At 43.3% G+C, this 27,281-nt stretch overlaps 1 pseudogene; it reads left to right on the top strand.

The window, feature by feature from the left end:
* LOC148043644 (uncharacterized) overlaps positions 1-26,760 on the top strand; it is a 138,923-nt pseudogene extending 112,163 nt beyond the window's left edge.
* Positions 26,761-27,281: the final 521 nt, after the last annotated feature.

Genomic DNA, 27,281 nt, shown 5'->3' with positions numbered 1-27,281 from the left:
CCAGCTACAGATAAAGAATGCCTGTCTTGGCCCTTTTCAAGGCAACTTCTGGCCATATATGGCTTTCTTTCCAAGGTTTAACATGGTGGTTTTCTCACAAGACATGGGGAAGATGGATTCACATGGCCACGAGCTGCCTCATGAAGGACCACAGCAGGAATATCTTGCCAATAGTAAATGAAAGAAATTGAGGAGGGTCAGCTGAGATAGTGGCTGGCAAAGGACTTCTTGCAGGGCATTAAGGACCTTTCAGAGCAGGGTAGGACAGGTGACTGTGACTGGATGAGAACAGCTGGGGCTTCCCAGATTCTGTGGCTTTGAGTAACACTGTTTTAGATTCCCAGGACTCTATATATTTTTGTCATGTGGTAGACCAGGATTATATAATTAAGGTTTCCTGGAGCATCTGTGGCTTTGCTCTGCACTCCAGCTCAAGGTCTTCCTGCAGCTCCAGAGTCATAGTATGCCCAGAAGCCCTTAGCTGTATGTGGCAAGTAGTTCCAGAGTCGCACAATTCTGGAATTGCTTCCTGCCCTGCAAGGCAGGATGCAACATGGCCAAAAGGGCAGAGATTCCTTACCTTAGAAGAAGCAAGGCTCAGGGCTGGGAGAAACCAAGCCAGGAATGGCTTGGATCAGCGTACGTCCTCAGCTAACAATTAATGAAATTTGATTAACAATGACAGTGGAGACACTGAAATTTCCATGGGATGGGGTCAGGTAACATCACATTTTATGACTGCATTGTTTAGATGTGAATTGTAATCTCAATTGTGGTTGTAAATTGAGGGTTACTTACATTATGCTGCCTATCTCTAATGAGCATTCTATTTTAATTCTCAAATTCTCATTAAAAGGAGTAGTATTCTTTTTCCTGTGCTTTACAGGTTAACCTTTTTGAAATATTTTTTGTAATAGCACCTTCCACACAATAATTGAAGATAAAAACAATTTTTCTAGCCTGATGAATGGTCCCTGAAACTGAAACCCAGTGATCTAGACAGCTCTGCAGCAATGGAGTTGTGTATTATCTGACAGCTTAATTATTATGTTCTATCACATTACTACAGTTTTTTTCTTAAGAATCATTTAATAGTACTTCACAGATATTATTTTTGTCATAAAATATCACTTTGGTGGAGGGAGTTAATAATTTAGAACTTTCACATTAAAAACTAATACATACACCTTTTTTATTATGGGTGGAATTGAAAATCTAAACTTCACAGTGGATATCTTGTTTGCAATAAAATCTTCTGTCAGAACGTCGGTTGTGAAGGTCCAGGCAATTCATGAACGTAAGACTCTGAAAAGTAATATGCCCATGTTATGCTTTCATAAGTGGAATAAAGTTCAGTTATTTTTGTCATGGGTAGTGGAATTGGGGAAGGGCTGGTTTGAATCCAGCTTGAACGTTAGTTAATATATTTATATTCTTCCTTTTAAAACTGCAAAAATACAAAGTCCAATATTTATTTTGATGGAAGCAGAACAATTATTCTATGTGATTCTGTGATTCATAGAGCATCAGAGAATATGGCCAAAAGAAAAGAAATAAAAATCAAGAAATATAGAAAACCAACAAGTGTTGTTCTCCCACTATATTTCATTCCAGGACTTGGCAGTAAATTGCAGATCTACACTTAACATTTAATTCAACTGTTTATTAGACTTGGCAGGTGACTTGTGGGCAAGACTCATTTAGATTAGAATTGTTAGTGCAGAAAAGAATAAAGTCTTTAACACACAAGTTGATTGTCCACTTCAGGGAAAAGTAATTAGAATATTTATATATCTATGCTCCAGAAGTCAAAGTCTAGTTTTCCTCTTCCTCCCCTTCCAAATTAATGAGTAGTTAGTTGGTACTTGATGGGCTTTGGATATGATTATTGAAATTTAAATAATGGTTCTCAAGTGTCTATGGAGATTCTCAATCAATCAGGAAAGTTTTCAAGGGGAAAAAAAAATCAAGAATGGGATGTTAGATCTTGGACTGATGACAATGGAAACCTGTGATTCCTAGCCTAGTGAAAACCATTATACCAAGAGTGGTTTTCCAAAAGGCAACTGGACTTTCTTGATTTTTTCCTTTAAAACATTTCACTTCTCATCATCCCAAAAGCATCTTCAGTTGGATGAGAAGCAAAACATTTCCGGAGAAAAAACAAAGAAGTCCAGTTATCTTTTGGCAAAGTATCTTTGGAATAATAGTCCTCACTAGCCTAGGAAACACTGGTTTCCACATCATAAGTCTAAGACCTAACATCCCTTTTATTTCATGTAAATGACCCAAATTGCTTCAAAGCCACAGTCATCCAATTTACATTAAAACATTTACATTTAAAGGATGAATGAATTCTTCATATTTTTTAAAGAAATATCTACATATCAAGTTGCTCAGTCAAAAGCAAGTTTAAAATATAGGAGGTCCATAAACAGGGAAAATATATCCTTCATGTTACTCATCTATAATACATGTCCGTTATCACATTTTCTCCCCATAAAGCAATGCATTTTATTTTCTCTTTGAATTGTAGTATTTCCATTACATTATTTCCAATATATAACTATCTTATTGTATATGCATATCTATAACATTTTCTAGTGATGCCTCCTCCTCCTCTTCTCCTTCTGAGTTCAAATCACTGGAACTTCACAGATTACATCCCAGGCTTCTGAAGGAACTGACAGATATGACCTCAGAACCATTTAACCATATCTTTGGAAGATCCAGGATCACCAGGAAACTACCAGAGGACTGAAAAAAGAGATTATATGGTTTGCATCCTCAAAAAATGTGTCTGTCATCAATACTTGGAAGATCCTGGAGAAGATAATCAAGCTATAGATCTGCAATACCTAGAAGCCAACAAAGTTATAACCAGAAGCTAACATGGGTTTGTCAAAAACAGTTCATCCTAAACAAATCTAATTTCATTATTTGACAAAGCCACTAAATTAGGTGACAAGCGAAATGAAGTAAATATAATATACTTGGATTTCAGTAAGACATTTGACATAGTAGATCACAACTTCCTTCTTGGTAAGCTAGAAAAATATGGGATAGACAGCATCACCAGATGGATTTATAACTGGCTGACAAATCACACTCAATGTGTAGTCCTCAATGGAACTACATCTACATTGAAGGAAGGAAGCAGTGGGGTACCCTAAGATTCTGTCCACTACTCTACAGCATCTCCTCCTTCTTCTCCTTTTCCTTCTTCTTCAAACAATAGTACTCTGGCTTCATATAACATATGTTACAAGATCTGTTTACACTACAAGATATCTCTGAATCTAAAAACTAACTCCAAAATTCAATAACTGAGAGCCAGATCCTGTTGCTTTTTTACTTACAACAAATTTTGAGTATTAAAGGATTCACTTGTACTTTTAAAAATTCTTTTAACAGCTTTCCGCTCTGCAATATGTTCTTTATATATTTAGCCATGCATTTTTAAAGGTTGTGGCTGATGTGTTAGAGCATGAAAGAAAACTTAGCATATTTATTTTTAAACATTACTTCGGGGAGAAATTCAAATTAAAAACAGCTTGTAAATCCAAACAAATGCAATTCTTGAACTGGAATTTAAAAGTTGTCTTCTTGTCTGAAATAGAGATGTCTCTTTTATTTACTTCATGGATGGAGACATATTTGTTTTGATTAAAAAACCCAAAACCTTGAAGGTTGCAGAATTGAATTTTTTTTAGCTGTTTGAAGGTTTTAAAACTTGTATTTGCCTTTTAAAAAACTAACTGAGACAAACAGTTATTCCAACTAGGATTTCAATGTTTAGTCATAATACTTCCATCAAAATTCTGTTTCAGAGAAATAAGTTCAAAATTAAAAATGAAATGATGTTGCTTTATAAGTTATCAGATGGGTTCTTTATAAAAAATGGGAAGCCTTGGCAGACAGAAGGATGTGTTGGCAGATCACTGATTTTCTCATCTCAGGTGTTCCTAGTTATTTGAAAAATGAAGCAGTCATTTGACCCTCATTAATCTCCTGGAAAAACAGTTCAAGCCAAATGTTCTACATTAAGAGTGGTATGCTGCATCTCTTGGAAAGTTTTAACAAGTAAACACCCATCCATCTGGTTTTTTCCATGAAAGTATGGATGATAGATGTACACAATAATACAAAGGATAGGAGAAAATAGGAATTAAACTCAGAAAGACACTAAGTAATAGCTGAGTTTGCATGACGATTTCTCGACAATGCAGCCAACAACAATTCTTCTGTGTATTTTTTGTTTCTTCCCATCATTTCTTGTTTCTACCTATCATTTTTGTGCATAGAAAGAAATAGCTAACTGGTAACTTTCTTTTATAAGTAGTCTTAGAGTTTAAGGTTTACCATTATATGAAAGTATAATATGAGTTATGTTTACTAGCTTGAAAAGTTAGCTGGATAGACTGTATCAATGTATCATCTCAAACATCTTCTAACCAAGGCATTTAGTACACAACTGACAAGTCTCAAGGACAGAATTATATAGGATGATAATAGTAGTAAACATGATTTTCCATTTTAAAGTATTGTGTGTATTGTTATTGAGAACATTAATAAACTTCTATCCAGAACTAATCTTCTACACCTATTTATTTCATTATGTGATGTTACAGTATTGCACGACTCAGTGATGGTGGTTCACGGCACATTTAGGGTGTATTTATCTGACTTAAATACACCAAAATATCATGTTGGAATACAATATGAACACAAGATGTAACTGCTTTATGAATCTGACTATTCTGTAATGCAAAAATTCAATATGTTTGTTATCTGGATAAGTCAGCAGGTCCATCTAATTTAGTATTATTGCCTCTGTGACAGAAAGGATTTCTAGAAACTTCAAGAATTGGTGTTTCATATCTTATTTGCATAGCAATGTTGTAGATTTACCCTGGATCTATGTGCCTTTTCAGAGAGTTATGTTTTCCAAGGCACAGTCAGAGTCCAATTTTTGCTACTTCAGTTGGAGCTAACTTAGTGGAGTTCCCTGAATCTGGCAAGTGTAATTTTCTATGATATGAATGCCCATATAAATTTGATTAATAAATAACTGAATAATAAATTAGCTTTGTGTGGCATGAATTAATTTGTTGTTTGGCCAGCATATGTTTCCCATCTGGGCTGGAATCAGGACAGACATCCTGCTGCTTTATGATTAAACCATATTGTTTTGTTTAAATAACAAAATCATCATAATAATTCAACCCAGCACTCATTGTTTAGTTGTTTATTTTGAGAAGCATAATAATGATATTACTTGAAAACCAAGACAAAGGGAAATAAAAAGAGATTATGGAAAGCATTTGGGACACACACACACACACACACACACACACACACACACACACACACATATCTTTAGTAATATTTTTTCTTATTTTGAATATGAAAAATGCATTCCAGGAAAGATTAAAGATAATATTATTTGAATTTCATAATAATCTTTTTTTGAAAGCAGATAAAAGGAGTGTTTGGTTTGCAACACAGTCTTGAAACAAAGTTGAAATGCTCATGATCCATAATTATTTATAAGTCTTCCATGGAGATACAAAATACAAGAAAGCAACTGAATGTTAGTATGTAAGTTGGGATCTCAAAGAAAAATGCTGTCCCTTTTTGATATTTCTATAGACAAAACAATCTCTCACAGAAGGACATGAGTATCCATATTACAGATAAGTTGAGTTAAATACATAGTCAATAACTACTTATAGATATATATTGCCAAATTGCCACTGATAGTCCTTCTTTTATCATTGTTCATTTAACAATGATTCAAAGTTACAAAAACCTCAGGAAAAGTGAATTATTACCTATCCTTGAAGTAACAATCACAGTACACCCCACAATCATATGGTCACAATTTGTGGCCTTCCCAGATGGTTTCCAATAAGCAAAGCCAATTGGGGTAACATGATTTGCTTAACAGTTGTGAAATTTGCTTAACAAAGATATGATTCACTTAATAACCATGGTAAGAATACTTGTAAAATTGTGGTAGGAGAAAAACCCACAATGCTTCAATTGTTCCTTATTACTGCTTTTTAAGGCATGGATATAATTTGGCATATGGACAAATGTTGCCTGCGTTGTTTTCTCAGAATTAAAAGTCAATTTTCTAATTCCCATTCATACTTTAATTGTCCTAATTATTGACCCTGGTTTATCATCCCCACACACACACACTGTTGGAACCTGGAACCATGATAGTATTGACACTGTAATCAGACTGACTCTCTATGAAGAACGTAGTACTCACTATAACAAAGAGGCTTGAGGCCATCATGTTATTTGAAATCGTAACCGAAATCTGAAAGGCTAGAATATTATAGATTTTGGGGGGGGGGGGTGGATTTCTTTGTAAAAATACATGTCCACCAAGAAAATGAAGGGATTATTCCTCTTATTTTAAAATGAAGTTGTTATGATAATTTTAATACTATTTCCATTTTCCTTCTTTTTTATTTCTGTCAGGTGCCTATGGCTTCACCAGCATGTAAGGCCCATATTTCATATTCATTATTTGCTAAATACAAATTGACAGTCTTCTGTCTCTTAGAATTTATCAGAAATGCAATCCAATGCTAGTTAGTATTTTTCTCTATTAAAGGATATTTATTAAAAGTAAACCTTTCAATATTTACCTGAAACACATTTAAGCTACTTCCCTCATATTTAAAGAAGCCTCTCAAAGCTTGAGGCATTCTATTAGTCACCAAGTGATGAAGGGATGTTGAAACTTTTTTTTATGTAGTATCCCAAAATATCATTTATTGTATGTACTTAACTGTTTCTCTTTGTTGAGTTTTAATTGTAAGCCACCTTACACTTCTATTCAAATTGGTAGCATTTGAAGAATCATCATCATCATCGTCGTCATCATCAGTGTGAATGGCATTCTCATTTCCTTAATTGCTGCATTGATATATGCATATATGGATGACATGCATGCTAATATTTATTGTTCTTGAGATAAATATTGACTAAAATGACTAATCAGTGATAGATGACTAATGTATATTTGTCGTATACACATAACAAATATTTGTCATATATACATAGCAAAATCATTATACGGTGCTTTCAGGAACTAGCATAAACAAGAGAAGGTGGTCAATGGGAAACCTTGTATTATTTCTTTTTGTATCTCTCATGGTTTGGTTAGGTCACTATTGGCAATTGTTTGTGCCGACTATGAAAAATAATTTGATTTTAACCATTTAATAATTTTTCCCCAGAATTAATATCTTCCCAAATGTTAAACTGACATGTACAATTCAAGCTGTCAAAAGCCTTCTCTGCATCTGAAAGATTAATGTGACTCAAATTGGTTTGTTTTTCATTGTTTATCAAAATATTCTAAATTGATCTATAGAGTTTGAACAATTCTTCAATTGTCTTTTAAATAAAATTCTATATTGATCCTAAAGAATAAATCCCATAAAAATTATTTTCACTTAAGACCATTTATGAATAAATTATAATCATTATGCATTAGTACTGACATTGATCTGTAGTTTTTTCTTTCTTTCTTTCTTTGTTAAAGCCAGATTTCTGGGGATATTAATGCTATATTGCTCTCTTTTTAAGTCTATGGCATCTTTCTTTTCTATAAACTAGAATTCATCATGCTTTGTGAATTTTGTAGAAGTTCATCTTCAGAACACTTCCTCATTGGAAGCTGAAAATCAGCTGGTCTTTACCAACAACCATCCATGTTTGTTTTTTTCCCCAGTGGCATCCTTTTCGCTATTATGTGAATTGTGATTGCAGTGTCGACAACTGTCTTTTGGTGCTATGAATATGAAATATATCACCTCTGAATAATTAAACATTCTTTTTACATGATTTTTTTTTCTTTTATTTGCTTTGGGGAGAAAGTTAGATATATTTTATGTTTCAATTATCATTGATACTTTTATCACAACTAATTACTATTTTATAAAAAGGAAGAACAGTTTAAATTGTATGAAAATGGACACTATTTGATTATTGTTTAATGATAGCAATAGGTATTGATTGTTTTTGTTCTATTAGATGAGTTGGTTCTGTGTTGCTGCAATTTACTAAATGTTATAAACTACGATAAATACCGCACCACATGCTATCATACAACACTGAAAAGAATGAATAAGAATGAACTTTTTAGCTCAAGCCACTCTTTTGATGATTCTGTGCCTTAGTACATAACATTCAGATCACATCTGATTATAAATATATTCTTGCATCTGTTTGTAATATTGATATTACACATGTAATTAAATTATGAGAGTAACTGCATGGAAAAAGAATTGTTAGATATGATTTATATGGAAATGTAATATGCAATTTCATGAACATAACAGTTTCTATTTTCAGCAATCTGTATCTAAAATCTACATAAATATAATATCATTCTGAATCAGTTAGTATTCATTTCTTTGGGCCTAACCTTGATAATTGGTGAGATAGAAAAGATTTCAGGCTGTTGTTTCTAAAACAAGTACTGACAATGTAAAGCTGAAGCACCAGATCTGGGCTGCATCCTAATTGCAAGAGGTCCTCAGACTGATTTTAAAAACCTTATATATATAATCAGTTTTGTCAAGGTGGTTTGCCTTTAATCCAGTAGTTTATTGTATGATATGTCACCAAGAGAGAGAAAAAAAATAAGTAAGTAAAAAAATGAAAACGGACATGTGTCAAAAATAACAAACTATTTTTATTCTGATCAACGTGGCAGTGTCATTGGTAAAATCCAACTCATCTATCTGAAAAAAGGAATGTTTGCCATTATGATGTGAAGCCCGTTTTTTTAAAATGTGTGTTGTAAAATCATTGTCAATCTATAACAAGCAAAGCTTGGAGTGTGATGGCACAACACTGCTTTTGTCATTTTGAAGCTGTAGATGCTGATCACTTATTTCGTTATTGTACTTGGAGAGAAGTCTAGATCATGGACTGGTTATGTTTGGGGATCACCTTAAATTTCTAAGACCTATGGATAACACAGCTTTTTGATATATTATAGATAGTCTTGATCTTTGCTTATCTTAGAACTAACAAAGATAAACTGATGGAATGACTCTATATCTCATTATATTAAGGAATTATTACCTTACTGGAAATAGTAACAGGCACAATCCATCCTAAATAAGGATAGTTTTGGTGTCAGAATTGCCTTGGTTATCTTGACATGATATAGTCTGGAGAAAAGATATAGAAGTGCAACTCAGTTAATTCTCCTGGATTCCTTGGTGGCATCTGAGAACTCTGACTTTGCCTGTTGACTATTTGGGAATACCTACTATGGGATTGTAACTGGTGAGATAGAAATCTGCCATTTTCAGATGAGACAGAATTGTTATGCAAACACATCTCTGAACTGGTTCTTCTGGCGCTGCCATAGGTGCCGCCACTTTGCTTTTCCCTTCTGTGCATGCACAAAGCAATTTTTATTGCACTGGCTGGCCATGCCCTCAAACCAGCCCACTCTGATGCTTGTTCTGTCTCGCCTTCACCATGTGGATCCACAGAACTGCCTCCTCCTGCCTACACACAGGTAAGCAGCATTCGCGCTAGCCTGGCCCCCCTCCCTGCCAGCTGCAACCCGGGCCCCACCTGGTCATTTGGGCAGCCAGTGAGGAAAGTGGTGAGTAAGCAAGCAGGCAGGTGGGTGGGTCTGGCCTGGCCTCCAACACTCTGTCCTGCAGGGACACCAGTGGTGAGGAGTAAGGGAAGTGAGCCTCAGGGTGACTTACCTGCCTCTTTCCTCTGAGTGCCTATTTGGGGGAGGGCCAACCTCCCCTGCTGCACCCTTCCCTCGCTGCCCCTGCCAGATGGAGCGTTGGAGGCCAGGCCAGTCCTGGCCAACTGCCTACTCTCTGTTTTCCTGGCTGCCCACCCAATTGACCAGGCAGGTTCATGTTGCAACTGGTGTGGAGAAGGCATGCATGGTGAGAGATGCCCTGCTGGGAGGGGCTCCACATAGATGGAGAGGGAAGGGTGCAGTAGCAGGGGAGGCTAGCCATCCCCCAAGCCTGTTCTTAGAGGAAGGAGGCAGGGAGGCCGGCCCAGGTTGCTGGAGGGGGAATGTTTGAATGCATGAATGTTTGAATGTTTATTTTATTTATATGTTGCCCTTTTCCCCCCGAAGGGGACTCAGGGCGGCTCACAACTCAACCAAGGGGATGGGGATACAGAGAAAAATTAAAGCGACACGCAACAATACATAATTTAAAACACACAACAGTCATACCATTCGAGATGGGGGCAACAGCTCTTTAGCCCCAGGCCTGTCAGAACAGCCAGGTTTTAAGGGCTATGTGGAAGGCCTGGAGGGTGGTAAGGGTTCGAATCTCCATGGGGAGCTCGTTCCAGAGGGTCGGAGCAGCCACAGAGAAGGCTCTCCTCCGGGTAGTCGCCAGTTGACACTGGCCGGTGGATGGAATTCGGAGGAGGCCTAATCTGTGGGATCTAATCGGTCTAGAGGAGGTAATTGCCAACAGGCGGTCTCTCAAGTACCCAGGTCCAATCCCATGAAGGGCTTTATAAGTGACGACTAGCGCCTTGAAGCGTATCTGGAGACCAATAGGCAGCCAGTGCAGCTCGCGGAGGATAGGTGTTTATGTGGGTGAACCGAGGTGCACCCATGATCGCTCGCGCGGCTGCATTCTGGACAACCTGGAGTCGCCAAATGCTCTTCAAGGGCTGCGCCATGTAAAGCACGTTGCAGTAGTCCAGTCTAGAGGTCACAAGGGCGCAAGTGACTGTAGTGAGGGCCTCCCAGTTCAGGTAGGGACGCAACTGGTGCACCAGGCGAACCTGGGCAAATGCCCCCCTGGTCACAGCCGACAAGTGGTGTTCAAATGTAAGCTGTGGGTCCAGGAGGACTCCCAAATTGTGAACCCTGTCTGAGGGGCGTACTGTTTGACCCCTCAGCCTGAGAGATGGAACACTTGGCCAATTAGAAGGAGGGAAACACGCCAGCCACTCGGTCTTATCTGGATTGAGTACAAGCTTGTTAACCCCCATCCAGTCCCTAACAGCCTCGAGGCCCTGGCACATCACGTCAACCACTTCACTGAGTTGGCATGGGGCGGACAGATACAACTGCGTATCATCCGCATACTGATGGTATTTTATCCATCAAGAGCCAAGGTGGCGCAGTGGTTAAATGCAGCACTGCAGGCTACTGCTAGATCAGCAGTTCAGCGGTTCAAATCTCACCGGCTCAGGGTTGACTCAGCCTTCCATCCTTCCGAGGTGGGTAAAATGAGGACCCAGATTGTTGGGGGCAATATGCTGACTCTCTGTAAACCGCTTAGAGAGGGCTGAAAGCCCTATGAAGCGGTATATAAGTCTACTGCTATTGCTATTGCTATCCAGTGCCGTCAAATGATCTCACCCAGCGGCTTCATGTAGATATTAAACAGGAGGGGGACAGGACCGAACCCTGCGGCACCCCATAATTCAGGGGCCTAGGGGTCGATCTCTGCCCTCCAACCAACACCGACTGTGACCTGTCCGAGAGGTAAGAGGAGAACCACCGTAGGACATTGCCTCCCACCCCCACCTCCCGCAGTCGTCACAGAAGGATACCATGGTCGATGGTATCAAAAGCCACTGAGAGGTCAAGGAGCACTAGGCTCTCCAGAGATCATCGATCAATGCGACCAAAGCGGTTTCCATGCTGTAGCCCGGCCTAAATCCTGACTGGAAGGGATCTAGATAATCGGTTTTCTCCAAGGACCGCCGGAGCTGAAAGGCTACCACCTTCTCAACAACATTCCCCACAAAGGGGAGGTTGGAGACTGGACGATAGTTGTTTAAGACGGCTGGATCCAGAGATGGCTTCTTCAGAAGGGGTCTCACCACCGCCGCCTTTGGAGCGGGGGGAAAGAACCCCTCCCGAAGGGAGGTGGTAACAACCGCTTGGATCCAGCCCCGTGTCACCTCCCTGCTGTTAGCGACCAGCCAGGAGTGGCACGGGTCCAGTACACATGTGGAGGCACTTACAGCTCCCATGGCCTTGTCCATGTCCTCAGGGGTAACAGCTTGAAAATCAATCCAGTGATGTCCAGCCAGATTCTCCCCTGGTGCCTCGGCTGGCTCTGCGCAATTGGAGTCCAGGTCCGTCCGAAGCCGAGCAACTTTATCCGCGAGGAATTGGACGTAATCCTCAGCTCTGCCTTGCAAAGGATCGCTCGTATCCCTCCTATTTAGGAGGGAACGGGTTATCCTGAACAAGGCGGCTGGGCGCGACTCAGCGGAAGCAATCAGAGAGTCAATGTGTGTTCTTTTAGTCATCCTAATTGCCCGGAGGTAGGCTCTGACGCTGGATGTTAAAAGCGCTCGGTCTGACTCAGACTTACTGGATCTCCATTGTTGCTCTAGGCGTCTCTTTCGGCGCTTCATCTCCCGGAGTTCCTCAGTAAACCAAGGAGCCCTCCTGGATCCACTGCCTCGGAGAGGCCATAGTGGCGCAATCCGGTTAAGAGCCTCTATCGCTGCTGAATTCCAGGCAGCAACCAGAGTCTCCGCCGGACTGCGGATGAGGGTATCAGGAATAACTCCAAGCTCCGTCTGAAAGCCCAAAGGGTCCATAAGTCGCCTGGGGTGGAACCACCTAATCGATTCCTTCTCCCTACAGTGGGGGTTTGGTCTCCAAAAGTCAAGCCTCAGTAGGTAGTGGTCCGACCATGACAGGGGTAAGATCTCGCTACCCCTCAAACCAAGATCACAACTCCACTGCTCCGAGAGGAATACGAGGTCGAGCATGTGACCCGCCGAGTGAGTCGGGCCCCGAATTACTTGGGTCAAGCCCATGGCTGTCATGGAAGCCATGAACTCCTGCACTCCATCAGAGTGTTCACCGAGCGAAGGCAAATTGAAATCCCCCAGAACCATAAGCCTGAGGAACTCAATTGCCAGCTCGGCTACTGACTCGAGGAGCGAACGGAGGGCTGCTGCAATGCTGTTGGGACTTTAACAGCAAGCCCACTTGACCCTTGAGGTCCAACTTCACCAGCAGGGACTCACACCCGACAAGCTCCGGAGCAGGGATCCTACGAGGTACTAGAGACTCTTGGATAACGATAGCCACACCCCCACCCCTTCCCTGGGATCGTGGCTGATGAAGCACCTGAAAACCTTCTGGGCACATCTCTACGAGGGGGACTCCTCCCTCCGGGCCCAGCCAGGTTTCAGTAATACATGCCAGGTCTGCCCTCTCGTCTAAAATTAGGTCCCCGATGAGGGGAGCCTTGTGAACTACAGACCTGGCATTTAGCGACAGCAGCCTGAGACCAGGGTCCTGATTACTCGCACCATCTGGCCTTGGAGTGGGACTCATAGGGCCGGAAGGAGGGATCTCTGTAACGTAGCGAGCCCTCCTTCCCCGGTAATGGCCAGCCCTACAGTCCCCGCCATATCTGCCCCTCCCTGTTAAGACCGTAATGCTCCGGCCCACTTCCGTGTCTGTAGTCCCTCCACCCACCCCTATAGCCCCTGCGTTTCCTGACAGGCCCTTCGAATCAGTCATCCTCTCACACAAACATGGCCACTCATCCATGCATTCCCCAGGTCAATTAAAACAGAAAAAGTACAACAATAATGAAGTTTTTAAAAGTGGGTACCATCATCAATCAGACATACCATTCACACTGCATTCCTAAAAAAGTTTGCGCACTGTGCAAGTATAGCTTAATAACTGCGCAAATAGTTCTTAAAAGTTTGAGATAGCTGAGCACCAACGGTGGTATACAGGTGATATACAGGTGGTAAGCAGATGGTATACCTTGTTCTTGGAAGGTATAATAATAAAGGGTCCAGAGTCTAAAGTCCGGGGTGGCCGAGGTGGATCGTGAAGAAGGGAGGGGTACATTAAAAAATTAAGTCCCCTCTTATAGTGATGGTAGTCCAGAGAGGTCCCCAAGGGTTCAGCAAGCCGGGCAAGCCGGGTGGGCGCAGTCAGAAGATGTCGCAAATACCAAAAGATCATAAAAATGCCGCCATCATCCATATGCCGCCTGCAGCGGCGAGCAGAGAGGAGGCTGCGCCAGGGAGAAGGGGGGGCTAGAGGGCTGAGGTAGCCAGAAACCAGCCACCCAGTTTCGGCAACATAGATGGAAAACTCAGCCACTCCTTCCTCAGGGTGAGGTGCAGGTCTAACACAAGCCCCAGATCTTAGTCTCTCCAAATTCGGAAAGAAACACTCGTCCCCAGCTCGTAACACGCTGGGAAGCCACCATCCATGTGAGGGGAGGGGGAGTGCCCGACAACGCCGACAACGCCGAAGGCTGCTTGGGACTGTCCTCCAAAACTCCAGCCAGAGAACCCCGGCAGCAGTGTCTCTAAGCCGAGTTAGTGTCGGCAACTTCCCTCGAGCCGCGTCTGAAGCGTCGGCAGCCTCCACTCCAAACCCAGCGCTTTTTTTTCGGTATCTCCTGCGTTGTCCGTGTCTTCCGTGCCTAGCAGCCCTGGGGAGGCAAGTCTCCTCAATACACTGCTGGCACAGGTATTCTGGGGGGGTTCTCACTCCTTCCAGCTGCGAAACCAGCCAGGGAATCTCGGCAGCAGTGTCTCTAAGCCGCGTTAGTGTCGGTAACTTCCCTCGAGCCGGGTCTAAAGCATCAGCAGCCTCCACCCCAAACCCAGCGCTTTTTTCCGGTATCTCCTGCATCGTCCGCGTCTTCCATGCCTAGCAGCCCTGGGGAGGCAAGTCTCCTCAATACGCTGCTGGCACGGGTATTCTGGGGGGTTCTTACTCCTTCCAGCCACGAAACCAGGCTCCTGGACCAGGGTTCCACCTTCTTCCAAGCTATTTCTCAGCAGCCCAAGCCGGAGCGAAAGAACTCGGCAGCCATCTTCCGGCACATGCGCAGAGTCTGGGGCTTATGTGGGGCAAAATGGGAGGCACCTTGGCAACAGAGCATGAGTAGGCAGCCAGGTAACTGGGACCACTTCTACATTTGAGGTGTGCAAATATTTTTTATGAAGAAATGCATTTTCTATCCAGGCTATTTCTTTCGCTCATTATTTCTGGCCAGCTGGATTTCAGCATGTCAATTCAGGACAAAAGCCAAAGCCATACCAATCAGGAGCAGCTTGACTTCTTTTCTCAGCCAGCTGCCCAGTTGACTTTTTTCTAAGCCGGGGCCTGGTTTGCAGCTGGCGGGGAGGGGGAGCACGCGGGGCAAAATGGGAGGCACCCCACTGGCAGCAGGCAGCAGCTGAACAGGCCTGGCTTCCAATGCTTCCTTCAGCATGGGCAGCAGTGGCAAGCAGTAAGGGAAGAGAGCCCCAGGATGGCATCCCTGCCTTTTTTTGATGAGAGCTGCAGCGGCAGGGAAAGCAAGGCTTCTTTGCCAGTTTCCCAGCTTGCAAAACAATAACTTTCACTGGTTCTGTGGGCGCAGCATGGAGGGAGTGGTGAGGGAAGGGGAAAGCAGCAGGGCTTGCACCCTGACTACATCCAGATTCCCTCAACAGCATGCAGAGGGTTCTGGCGCCCACAACCAACCCTGTGTTCCTCCTATTGTGTTCCTTTTTCATACCTTCAGGTGGAGGGAAGCGAGCCCTGCACGGCATCCTGGTTCTGCCCTCTGCAACCCACTTTGGCCCTGCTTGGCTAGGCACCTCCTATCACCACTGCTGAACTTACCTTCACCAACTCATTTGATGAAGCCAAAGTAGCTCCTCTGTTCCACCCGAAGGCCCAAAAATGGAATGCAGTAGGAGAAACCCAGGGTGGGGCACGCCAGAACCCTCTGTATACTGTTGAGGGCAGATGGTAGCCAGGGCATGAGACCTATTGCTTTCCCCCTCCCTCACTGTGCCTTGCAGTGCCTGCCCATTTGTGACCTCTCAGCCTAGATGCACTGTGGAGAGGAGAATCAAGGCAAAGAAGGCATTTTGGGCCAGTGTTAGAAACAATGAACAGCAGCAAAATTGAGCAAGACTTCAACATGGGCAAGGCAAACTTGCAAGAGGAAGAGGTACCTGCCCGAAAAGGAGAGGTGGTCCTTGAATTGGCTGGAGTATAGTGGAGGCTACCTTGAACTTCTAGAGGAAACATATAAAATAAATCTAACAAACAACATTTAGTACTTCAAAGTTGTTAGGATTGGTGCATGATCTGTTTATACAATCCAGAATTGTCTTTCTATGGCCCTTTGGTTCACAGAATTGTGACTGCGGGGCACAAGGACATGCGTGCAATCTGGGCTTTGCAATTTCCCACAGCCCCTGCTGCACCTGGAGCTTTTGGGTGGTTGCAGCCAATTTCTCCTCCTCCCTTCCTTGTCCTGAGCCAGGATGGGGTGAACTTTCCTCCCTCCTTCCTGCCCTGCTTGCACAGTCCAGTGCCTCCATCTGCATTTTCTCCTATGTCCCACCCTTTCTTTCCCATTGCTCTCTTCCCCCCCCCACACACACTTGTTCTCCGGTTTTATAAACACAGGTGTGGCCTCCAGGCTGCAAAGTTGAATGCTTCAATTCCTTCTAGTAAACTTATGGCTTTTCCATACCCTAAATCCTTCGGCAGTCTTTTTTTTGGAGTTTTTCCCCTTTCCTCCATTGGAGTCCCAAAAATTTTTGCCAACATTTTGGTGGGCACGGCTTGGTGAGGGGGGTCATGTGATTGAGTGCATGAGTGATGTAAAGTTGGCCACGCCCATTCATCACATGCCCCCCACCTAGCCACCCCCACAGAAGTGGTAGTAAAAAAAATTGAAACCCACCCCTGTCTAGATCAAGTATGCAGTTGAAACTCTTCTCTTTCTTATATGCACCCAATGCACACATTTGAGAAAGGGATGTGGTTTCGATTGACTCATCATGTCCACAACATCATTTTTTTAACCTCTTTTCCAGATGCCTCTGTCCACCAGAGTATTCCTCAGTGAACACTTCCTTTGAGTTAAAAAAATGCTAATCATTAGCTGAATCCCTTTTTCATGCTTTGAATCTTATATCATGCTATCAAAATTTAGCCTCAGAATTCCAAAAAATAAATTACAGTGCTCATTGAAAGTTTGTGTATGTGTCTCATTTGAACAAAATTATGTGTGTTAGCTGTATGATAAATTCAAAGTCTAATCCAAATACAATCCAACCAATGAATCAAACCATGAATTCTCCAAAGGCCCAATTTCACCCCCACATGAAATAGGTCACCATATCACTTACCTATTATGGCTCTCAGCTGCCCATGTCATTTCTGTGTCCAGCTCACTTTCAGAAATTTATGTTACAAAAATTGCAATATATTAATGTATGTCCTTTTATGCATATGGCTATGGTCTTGTATTTGATAATTTCTTAGGATCACTTCTTTCATACTTATCTCAATACTATAAAGCCATTCATGGTATTGGACCTGGGTACTTGAGAGACCGCCTGCTGCCAATTACCTCCCAAAGACCCATTAGATCACACAGGGTTGGCCTCCTCCGGGTTCCGTCTACCAGCCAATGCCATCTGGCTACTACCCGGGAGAAGGCCTTCTCTGTGGCAGCGCCGGCCCTTTGGAATGAACTCCACACAGAGATTCGGACCCTCACCTCTCTCCAGGCCTTCCGAAAAGCCATTAAAACCTGGCTGTGTTGGCAGGTTGATGAGTTCCCTTCCCCTCTCGATTGTGTGTCTGTTGGTTATTTTAAATGCTTGTATTTGTAGTTCTTGTGTTTCCCTTCCCCTCTTGGGTTTGTGAGCCGCCCTGAGTCCCACTGGGAATAGGGCAGCATATAAATAAAACGAAACCTAAACCTAAACCTAAACTAGGAAAGAACTTGCACTTTTTAAAATGATTGGGGAGAGCTCAGCTGATATATGTAGCAGCTTCCAAGCAATGAACTTGCAGCAAAAGATACTGCCCTTTATAAATTAGAAATTATGCTCAGAGATGAATCTCTTTGATGCAAAAAGAAATATAGAGGAACTCACAATGGGATTGTCACAATGTGCTAAGCATTTACTCTAAATCAGCTGTTTAGTGATTATATGGGCATATATTAACTCCACCAAATTATCGTCATGGCTCTCTAGATGTCTAATATGTATTAAACTCAGCAGAGATATTATTCTTGCCATTAAACATGGTGACTCAGTTAATGTTGATGGACAATATTCATATCAAGAAGCTTGCAAATACAGTATGTGGTGTCATTGCTCTTAAAAAAAAGAGCTGGCAAGAAATATTTCGCAAAAATTTGACAAAGTACTTAAGTTAGGAAAAATATGTCTGAATATTAAAAAAAATAGTACATTATTCATTCTTCTTGCAGAAAGAATAATGAACTGATTTTAAAGACCCTAGATGAATATTCAGTTTATGCAGTATTCCTAGGAAGTGACTGAGAACAAGGGGGACTTTAATTGACAGCTCTCTACTAAACTACCTGAAATGATAATCAGAAATCTAAGTAGGTAATTATCGCAAAACACTATTCAGGAACTAATCTAAATTTTCTATATTTTCAATAAATGTTGAGAAGCTCTCTGAAAACCTTATCCAATTTACTTATTTTTCTGAGTTAGTACGCACGCTTTCTCAACCACAGTTCTTGTGACCCCCTGAAGCCTTCTTCCAATTCCAAAGCATAATCCCTCTTCTCCCTCATTACTTTATAGCCAAAAGGGGCATTGGGAGAAAAGAAGGCTTATACTTGGATAGCAGCATATACTGTGAGAAGGGTTTTGCTAGATGAGGCAATGGCTCACCTACTCCAGAATTCCCTGTGGAGAATCAAGTGCCAATCAGAGGCACTTAGGAAACTTCAGTTATAGATAGAATTCATAGCTGTCTTTCATTGTACCGTATTTTCACGACCAAAAGCCGCACCGGATTATAAGCCGCAGTATCAATTAACGTTAATTTTTCAAACTTTTTCCACATATAAAGCGCACCGGGTTATAAGCCGCACGTTTCCCGACGCTTCTGGACATCTGTTGCAGTCGCGAGGAGCGGCGCGGGGGTTCTTGGCGCTCCGGGGGCCCCCGGGGGCAGTTGGGAGAGGCGCGCGGTTTGGTTTCTCCTCCCTGGATGTTGCAGTGGCGGCCCCGGGCTCACCGATCTCCGCGTTTTTCGCATCGGGGCATGCTCTTGCAGCACACCCCGATGCGAAAAACACCGAGATCGGTGAGCCCGGGGCCGCCACTGCGACATCCAGGGAGGAGAAACCAAACCGTGCGCCTCTCCCAACTGCCCCCGGGGCCCCCCGGAGCGCCAAGAACCCCCGCGCCGCTCCTCGCGACTGCAACAGATGTCCAGAAGCGGCTCCTGGGGCCAATGGGGACCGGACCTCCAGCTCGACAGCCCCTGTCGCCCCTGGACGTCCACCGCAGTTGTGAGGAGCCGAGGAGAGTGCGGAGAAGAGCGCGCGGTGGCACCCGCGGTGCTGCTCTTGCAGCACACCCCGATGCGAAAAACACAGGGATCGGCACGCCCGGGGCCGCCGCCGCGACGCCCAGGGAGGAGAAACCAAACCGCGCGCCTCTCCCGCCTCCCGGAGCACCAAGAACCGCCGCGCGCTCCCCCCACACTCTCCTCGGCTCCCCACAACCGCAACAGACATCCAGAAGCGACAGGGGCCACCGAGCCGGAAATCCAATCCCCACCAGCCCCAAAAGCCGCCTCTGGACATCTATTGCAGTCGCGAGGAGCAAAGCAGCTGGGAGATCTTTTTCCACATATAAAGCGCACCGGGTTATAAGCCGCACTGCCGATTTTGGATCAAAATTTAGGATTTTTAGTGCGGCTTATAGTCGTGAAAATACGGTAGCTCTTTAGTAGCTGTTATGTCATCTCTGATTCTGGAAATAGCCCATTTTTTAATGAATTAAAATGCTTATAATTGGTGGCCATCTCTACATCTGGTTGCAGCACATTCCACAGTTTATTTGTTGTGAAAGTTCCTTTTATAAGGAATTTCCTTTTATAAATTATAAATTTCTAATCTCTCTTTATTTAGTTTTAACAAAAGACTGTCTTCTAACATTCCACCCCTTTATCCATATATTCCATGTCATGCATGATTTTATATACTTCCAACTTGTCTTCCTTTACTTGTTCTCTAGCCAATAACTCTGGTTATACTTTTCACTACTTTTCCAAGTTCTATATTCTTTTTCAGGTAAACTACATACAGTATGCTAAGCAGATTTGGCTCAAATCTGATAGCGCACTAGTATCAACTCACCAATGAGTCAAGTTTATGGCAGCAGTGAAAAAAGGGGAAAAGATTTTAAAAGGAAGCCATGAATCAGCCATGTACTTGAGCATGACACATTTTTATATATTTTATTTTAATTAATTGTTAATTGATTTTTAATCCAAAAATAGCCTTTTTTCCAAAAATAGCTTTCTATGGCAATCCATACCTGGTAATTTCTCATTTAGATCACCGCAATTTATTATTCAGGAGATTTTTCTTGAAGATGTTTGTAAAGTTCACTTACCACAAAATATGTTGCAAGAGTACTTACTGGAACTAAGCACCTTCCTTTAAGGGATCACAGCATCTGAAGAAATGCTTCATTCTATATGATTCTACAGTACCCAAATATTATCTAATCTGAATATCCTCCCATTCTGCAGTGAGTAGCTACCCCACCAAGATATATGTCAACTTCAAACTGAACCTGGCTGAAGCCATTTTTCAGTTCTTCAGTTACCACACAGAGGGGTAAGGGGGAAGGAGATTGGAAGGCATTACTAAACACAGCAAAGAACTTTCTCCTGAGAACCAAGATGGTCTCTACTGACAACAGATAAGGTTGGGGAAGGAGTGCATAAAGAGCCCGCCAATTAAGCCAATTGGCCAAAGTGACCTGTGATACTTGGGAATGAGGTTATTTCCTAGTTCAGTTATACTGAAACTTTGGGAAAGATTTAGATTTGGTTTTCCATTGAAGCTGTGCCGATATGATGCACTCATTAAAGAAGACCTTTGAAAAGGAGCCAAGTCTCAGAGTTCTGATTTGTTTGTGTTCATTAGTTGGAATCTTGACAGTATACTGGTGTTATTAAATTGTCATTCTTATAAAATTTGTTCATTTTTTTACATTTTTGTAACAATATATTTTTAATCTGCTAGATCTTTTAATAACATTTTATTGCTTCTGTATTGTATACTTTTTAGGGCTGCTGAATTCTATATTATTCTTTTATTGTTTATTACGTTTATTGCTTATTTTATTTTGCAGTTTTCATACACTATGTAACATATGCTCTTCATATTTCTTTGCCTTTTTGCACAAGACAAACATTGGATTAAGATTTTATTTTCTGAACTATGCACCATTGTATAAATATTGCTTTTCTGATGAGGCAATGCCAGGTTACTTTCATTCATGTACAGGTAAACTTTGGATTTTGAGGTCATCATTTTGAAGCCAAACTCATTTAGAACTCTTGGCACTATTTTTTTTTGAGGATACTGTTCTGAATTTCTTAGTATGATGGGCAACAGTGGTTCATTCACTATTCAAATTATTTGTAAGCAAATTAAAAAGAACTGTACTCCTGGAACTCCAACTCAGTTTGAAAATTATCCAGCTATTTCTATTCTTTACTTCCTTTTATTTAGTAAGTTTCCAGACCATAAAAATTTCTGTTCTCTTATCCTATGGATGCTAAATTTTCCTTCCTGATTCATTGTGCTTGTTGAAAAAATCTAGAAGATTAATCTGTCAGGCCTTAGTCTTTTAGAGTACATATTTTCTTCTTCCAGTAAAACTCATTTTCCTATATAGTTGATTATTTCATCTTTAACAATACTTTGTACTGTTTTCTCTCGACAGATGTTAAGGCGAGTGGCATATCATTTCTTTTAACTTTCCTTTGATCCCATTTCAAAACCATATTCAGTTTGGCTATCTTCCAGTCTTCAGGAACAGATGCCAACCTTAAAAAGAAATTGCATAGTTCTATCAGAACAGTAGCAACTTCACATTTCAGTTGTTTAAGAATTCTTGGTTGCATACCATCTGGATCTTGGATTTATTTTTTTAAACCTGTCAATTAAGCTTATAACTTCATTTCTTGTTACCTTTATTTGTCTCAGTTTTTTTATTTCCTTCATGAAAAAGAAAGTTTAGTACAGATTTCAGTCTAGGAAGAAGATTAAAAAAATCCATACAACTAATGCTATTGTTATCCAACAGCCAAATAGTCTCCTGACTTTTGTTTTAAAAATATTTAAAGAGTTTGTTGTGTGAATGTTAAATATGGTCCGCAAAGAAGTTTTAAAAAACATTTTTCATCAATTTATTACATTTCTTTTGTCAATATTATGCTATTTGTTCTTATTGGGAAAGATTTAAGATTTTCTTCATGATGACTATTTGGATTTTGACAATCGTCCCTAGCCTGAAATGTACATTTTAGCTGAGCAGTAATTTTGCAGCTTCGTATTTCTAAATTATTTCCCAGCATTGTAGGAAGTCTTGTTTTTCTTGATTCTCTCTTTTTTTTTACAATCTTTGTATAAATGTTGTTATGTGGGAATGGGTGGATGGGTGGAAAATGTTTTTAAGTCAAATTATGTTTGGTGTTATTTACTTATATAAAAGGACATATTTGTATTTGTATTTGTATTTATTATACTTGTATGCCGCCCTATTCCCTGGGAGACTCAGGGCGGTGAACAAACACATAGGGAAGGGGGCAATACAAAAACAAACGAGACAAACAGGATACAAAGACAAATTAAAAACTACACAACAATCAACAATTCGAGTGGGGCTGGGAACTCATCAGCCCCAGGCCTGCCGGAACAGCCAGGTCTTGACGGCTTTGCAGAAAGCCTGAAGGGTGGTGAGGGTCCGAATCTCCACGGGGAGATTGTTCCAGAGGGCCGGAGCAGCCACAGAAAAGGCCCTCCCCCGGGGGGGGGGTTGACAGTCGACATTGGCTAGCTGATGGTATCCGGAGGAGGCCTAATCTGTGGGATCTGATTGGTCAAAGGGAGGTAATTGGCAGGAGGCGGTCTCTCAAGTACCCAGGTCCGATACCATGTAGGGCTTTAAAAGTAACGACTAGCACCTTGAAACGTGTCCGGAGTCCAATAGGCAGCCAGTGCAGCTCGCGGAGGATAGGTGTAACATGGGTATACCAAGGTGCACCCACAATCGCTTGCGCGGCTGCATTCTGGACAAGCTGTAGTCTCTGAATGCTCTTCAAGGGCTGCCCCATGTAGAGAGCATTACAGTAGTCCAGTCTTGAGGTCACAAGGGCATGAGTGACTGTTCTGAGTGCCTCCCAGTTCAGGTAGGAACGCAATTGGTGCACCAGGCGAACCTGGGCAAATGTCCCCCTGGTCACAGCCGACAAATGATGTTCTAAAGTCAGCTGTGGGTCCAGGAGGACTCCCAAATTGCGAACCCTGTCTGAGGGGCATATAATTTCACCCCCCAACCTGAGATATGGAATACAAGGCCAATCTTTGGGAGGGAAAAACACAAGCCACTCGGTTTTGTTGGGATTGAGTGCAAGCTTGTTCACACCCATCCAGACCCTAACAGCCTCCAGGCACTGACACATCACGTCAACCGCTTCACTGAGTTGGCACGGGGTGGACAGATACAGCTGTGTATCGTCCGCATATTGGTCGCATTTTATCCCGTGCTGCCGAATGATCTCACCCAGTGGCTTCATGTAGATGTTAAACAGGAGGGGGGACAGGAACGAACCCTGCAGCACCCCATACTTAAGGGGCCTAGGGGGTCGACCTCTGCCCTCCAACCAACACCGACTGCGACCTGTCTGAGAGGTAGGAGGAGAACCACCAAAAAACGGTGCCTCCCACTCCCACCTCCCGCAACCGCCACAGAAGGATACCATGGTCGATGGTATTGAAGGCCACTGAGAGGTCAAGGAGCACAAGGACGGAGGCATGACCCCCATCCCTGGCTCTCCAGAGATCATTGATCAGTGCAACCAAAGCAGTTTCCATGCTGTAGCCAGGCCTGAAACCAGACTGGAAGGAATCCAGATAATTGGTTTCATCCAAGGACCGCCGGAGCTGAGAGGCCACCACTTTCTCAACAACCTTCCCAACAAAGGGGAGGTTGGAAACTGGACGGTAGTTACTTAAAATGGCTGGATCCAAAGATGGCTTCTTCAGGAGGGGTCTCACCACCGGCGCCTTTAGGAGGGGTGGGAAGGATCCCTCCTGAAGAGAGGTGGCGATTATCGTCTGTATCCAGCTGCGTGTCACTGCCCTGCTGTTCGCAACCAGCCAGGAGGGGCACGGGTCCAGCACGCAAGTGGAGACACTCACCGCTCCCATAGCCTTGTCCACTTCCTCAGGCGTGACAAGTTGAAAATCAATCCATAAATTCTGCTCAAGACCCTCCCCCAGTACCTCGGCTGGCTCTGAGCAATTGGAGTCCAGGTCTGCCCGAAGCAACTTTGTCCGCTAAGAACTGGGCAAATTCCTCAGCTCTACCTTGTAAAGCGTCACCCGTGTCCCTCCCTTTCAGGAGGGAGCGGGTTATTCTGAACAAGGCGGCTGGGCGCGATTCAGCGGATGCAATCAGAGCGGCAAAATATGAGCTTTTTGATGCCTGTATTGCCAGAAGGTAGGCTCTGATGCAAGCTCTCAACAGTACTCGGTCTGACTCGGACTTACTGGCCCTCCAGCGGCGCTCTAGGCATCTCTTTTGGCGTTTCATCTCCCGGAGTTCCTCAGTAAACCAAGGAGCTCTCCTGGATCTGCTACCTCGGAGAGGCCGTAAAGGCGCAATCCGATTAAAAGCCTCCGCTGCCGCGGAGTTCCAAGCAGCGACCAAGGTCTCCACTGGATTGTGGACGAGAGTATCAGGTATAACACCAAGCGCCGTCTGGAAACTCAGACGGTCCATTAGGTGCCTGGGGTGGAACCCCCTAATTGGTTCCTCCTCCCTACAGTGGGGGATTGGCCTCCGAAAGTCAAGCCTCTGTAGGAAGTGGTCCGACCATGACAGGGGCAGGATCTCAGTACCCCTCAAACCAAGATCACGACTCCACTGCTCTGAGAAAAATATGAGGTCGAGCATGTGACCCGCTGAGTGAGTTGGGCCCCGAATTACTTGGGTCAAGTCCATGGCTGTCATGGAAGCCATGAACTCCTCCGCCCCATCAGAGCGCTCGCTGAAATCCCCCAGCACCATAAGCCTGGGGAACTCAACTGCCAGCTCGGCTACTGACTCGAGGAGCGAGGGGAGGGCTGTTGTAACGCTGTTGGGAGGCAGGTACATTAACAACAAGCCCACTTGACCCCCAAGGTCCAACTTCCCCAGCAAGGACTCACACCCAACAAGCTCCGGAGCAGGGATCCTACGAGGAACTAAAGACCTTCGGATAACGATAGCCACTCCCCCACCCCTTTCCTGGGGTCACGGCTGATGAAGCACCTGAAAACCCTCGGGGTGCATCTCAGTGAGGGGGACTCCTCCCTCTGGGCCCAGCCAGGTTTCATTAATACATGCCAGGTCTGCCCCCTCGTCTAAAATTAGGTCCCGGACGAGGGGAGCCTTGTGAACCACAGACCTGGCATTTAGCAACAGCAGCCTGAGACCAGGGCCCTGACTACTCACACCACCTGGCCTTGGAGTGGAACTAATAGGGCCAGAAGGAAGGATCTCTGAGATGTAGCAAACCATCCTTCCCCGGTAATGGCTAGCCCTAAAGTTCCTGCCATATCTGCTCCTCCCTGTTATGATCATAATGTTCTGGCCCAATCTTGGGTCCTTGGTCCCCCCATTCTTCCCTCTGGCTACCGCATTCTCCGGCAGGCCCTTCGAATCAAACATCCTAGGCTGGGATTAGGCCTAGATCCCCCCTGACACTTCTGCAGAGCACTCAGTGCAGAGGGTACCCAGTTGTGGTCCCAGCCTACTCAGACATACACAATCACACAACCAAACACTCCCCACAAAGCGATTAAAAAACACAAATACAGCAATATAAAATAAAAGTGGGCACAATCAGTCAACCACATTCATACCACATACACTCACCATACCATTTAAAAAGTAGTGCGATAGTGCAATTTGAGATCGTGCAAGAACGTTCTAGAATGAAGGAGGGAAACTAAAGTCCCAATTTTCTCCCATAGGAAGAGCAGAATCCAAGAGTCAGGGGTAAGCAGCACGGTAGCAGCAATTGGAGGGACAGTTCCAAGAGCAGGTGTCTCAAGGCCGGTCATCTCCAATAGTCTCAATGGCCTTGGTGAAACAGGGCTCCCACAGGCAGCTGGGCCATGGCGTCCTGGAATCGCGGCGCTCTCAATAATATCAGCGGTCTCTAGAAGTTGAACTGTGGCACTCCCAAGTGGCCTTGGCATTCCAGGCGGCTCCAAACCCCTTAAACCAGCTGGGCCGCAGCATTGGCCGAATGCAGCAAAGGCGGCAGTGAGGCTGTTACCAGCTGGAACTCCCCTCCACGGAAAATAGCTGTAAAAAGCTTGAAAATAACCATACAAAGTAATACTAATTAACTCAGGAAGTTATATTAATTAATAACTATGTGTCCTGACATTAGAATACTAGCTTTAAATACTCCCATAATACCCAAAAGATTTACAACCAGTACATCAAAGTAGCAAGGAAATAGAGGAAGGAATAGAATGTGTTCTGTATTTCCTTTTCTTCTGTTACAGCTTTCACAGTCCTTTCACTTGGCAGGAATGGGAAAATGTGCTTTGTGGAGAAATAGTGTTTGTTGGTAACAAAATGCAGGGGGAAGTTGTGAATCTAGAATTTGACCTGAGCTAGAGAAAAACCTAAAGGTTTTAGAACCTTGACTTTCAAATTCCTGAATTTTGACCTAAAAACATCTACTCTGAGGAGAAATTTGTCAGTAGTGCTATGATTCAGAGAAATCATGTCCATGTGCACTAGGTATGGTTCAGTCCAATATTGGGAGAATTGTTTAGTTGGATTGATAGGCCCATCAAGACAGTTATTATTATTAAACCGAATAGTATTTAAAGAGGTTCCACATGCCTGTACATATATCTATCAAAAGGATAACATCATTGCTCTTCCCAGCAACATAGCCCCCTCCACCAGTACTGTTTCTTTCATCAACACTGCCTCCTTCTCCAACGCTGCCTTTTCTACCAAAGCTGCCTTTTCTACCAACATTGGTTTCCTGCCACTCTGGACTTTGACTATCTGACTTCCCTCACCCATATATTTAGGGCCTGCGACCCTGTTTTTCTTAGCCCTGACTGTTACCATCATTATTATTTCCTACGGCCGATGGACTGTCAATATTGCCATCGTCATTACTC

This window comes from Thamnophis sirtalis, unplaced genomic scaffold, assembly GCF_051295495.1.
Source record: "Thamnophis sirtalis isolate CommonGarterSnake01/CBP01778 unplaced genomic scaffold, rThaSir2_p1.2 scaffold_11, whole genome shotgun sequence".
Classification (NCBI taxonomy): domain Eukaryota; kingdom Metazoa; phylum Chordata; class Lepidosauria; order Squamata; family Natricidae; genus Thamnophis; species Thamnophis sirtalis.
Note: the sequence above shows the minus strand (reverse complement) of the source record. Positions and strands in the feature narration are given on the sequence as shown.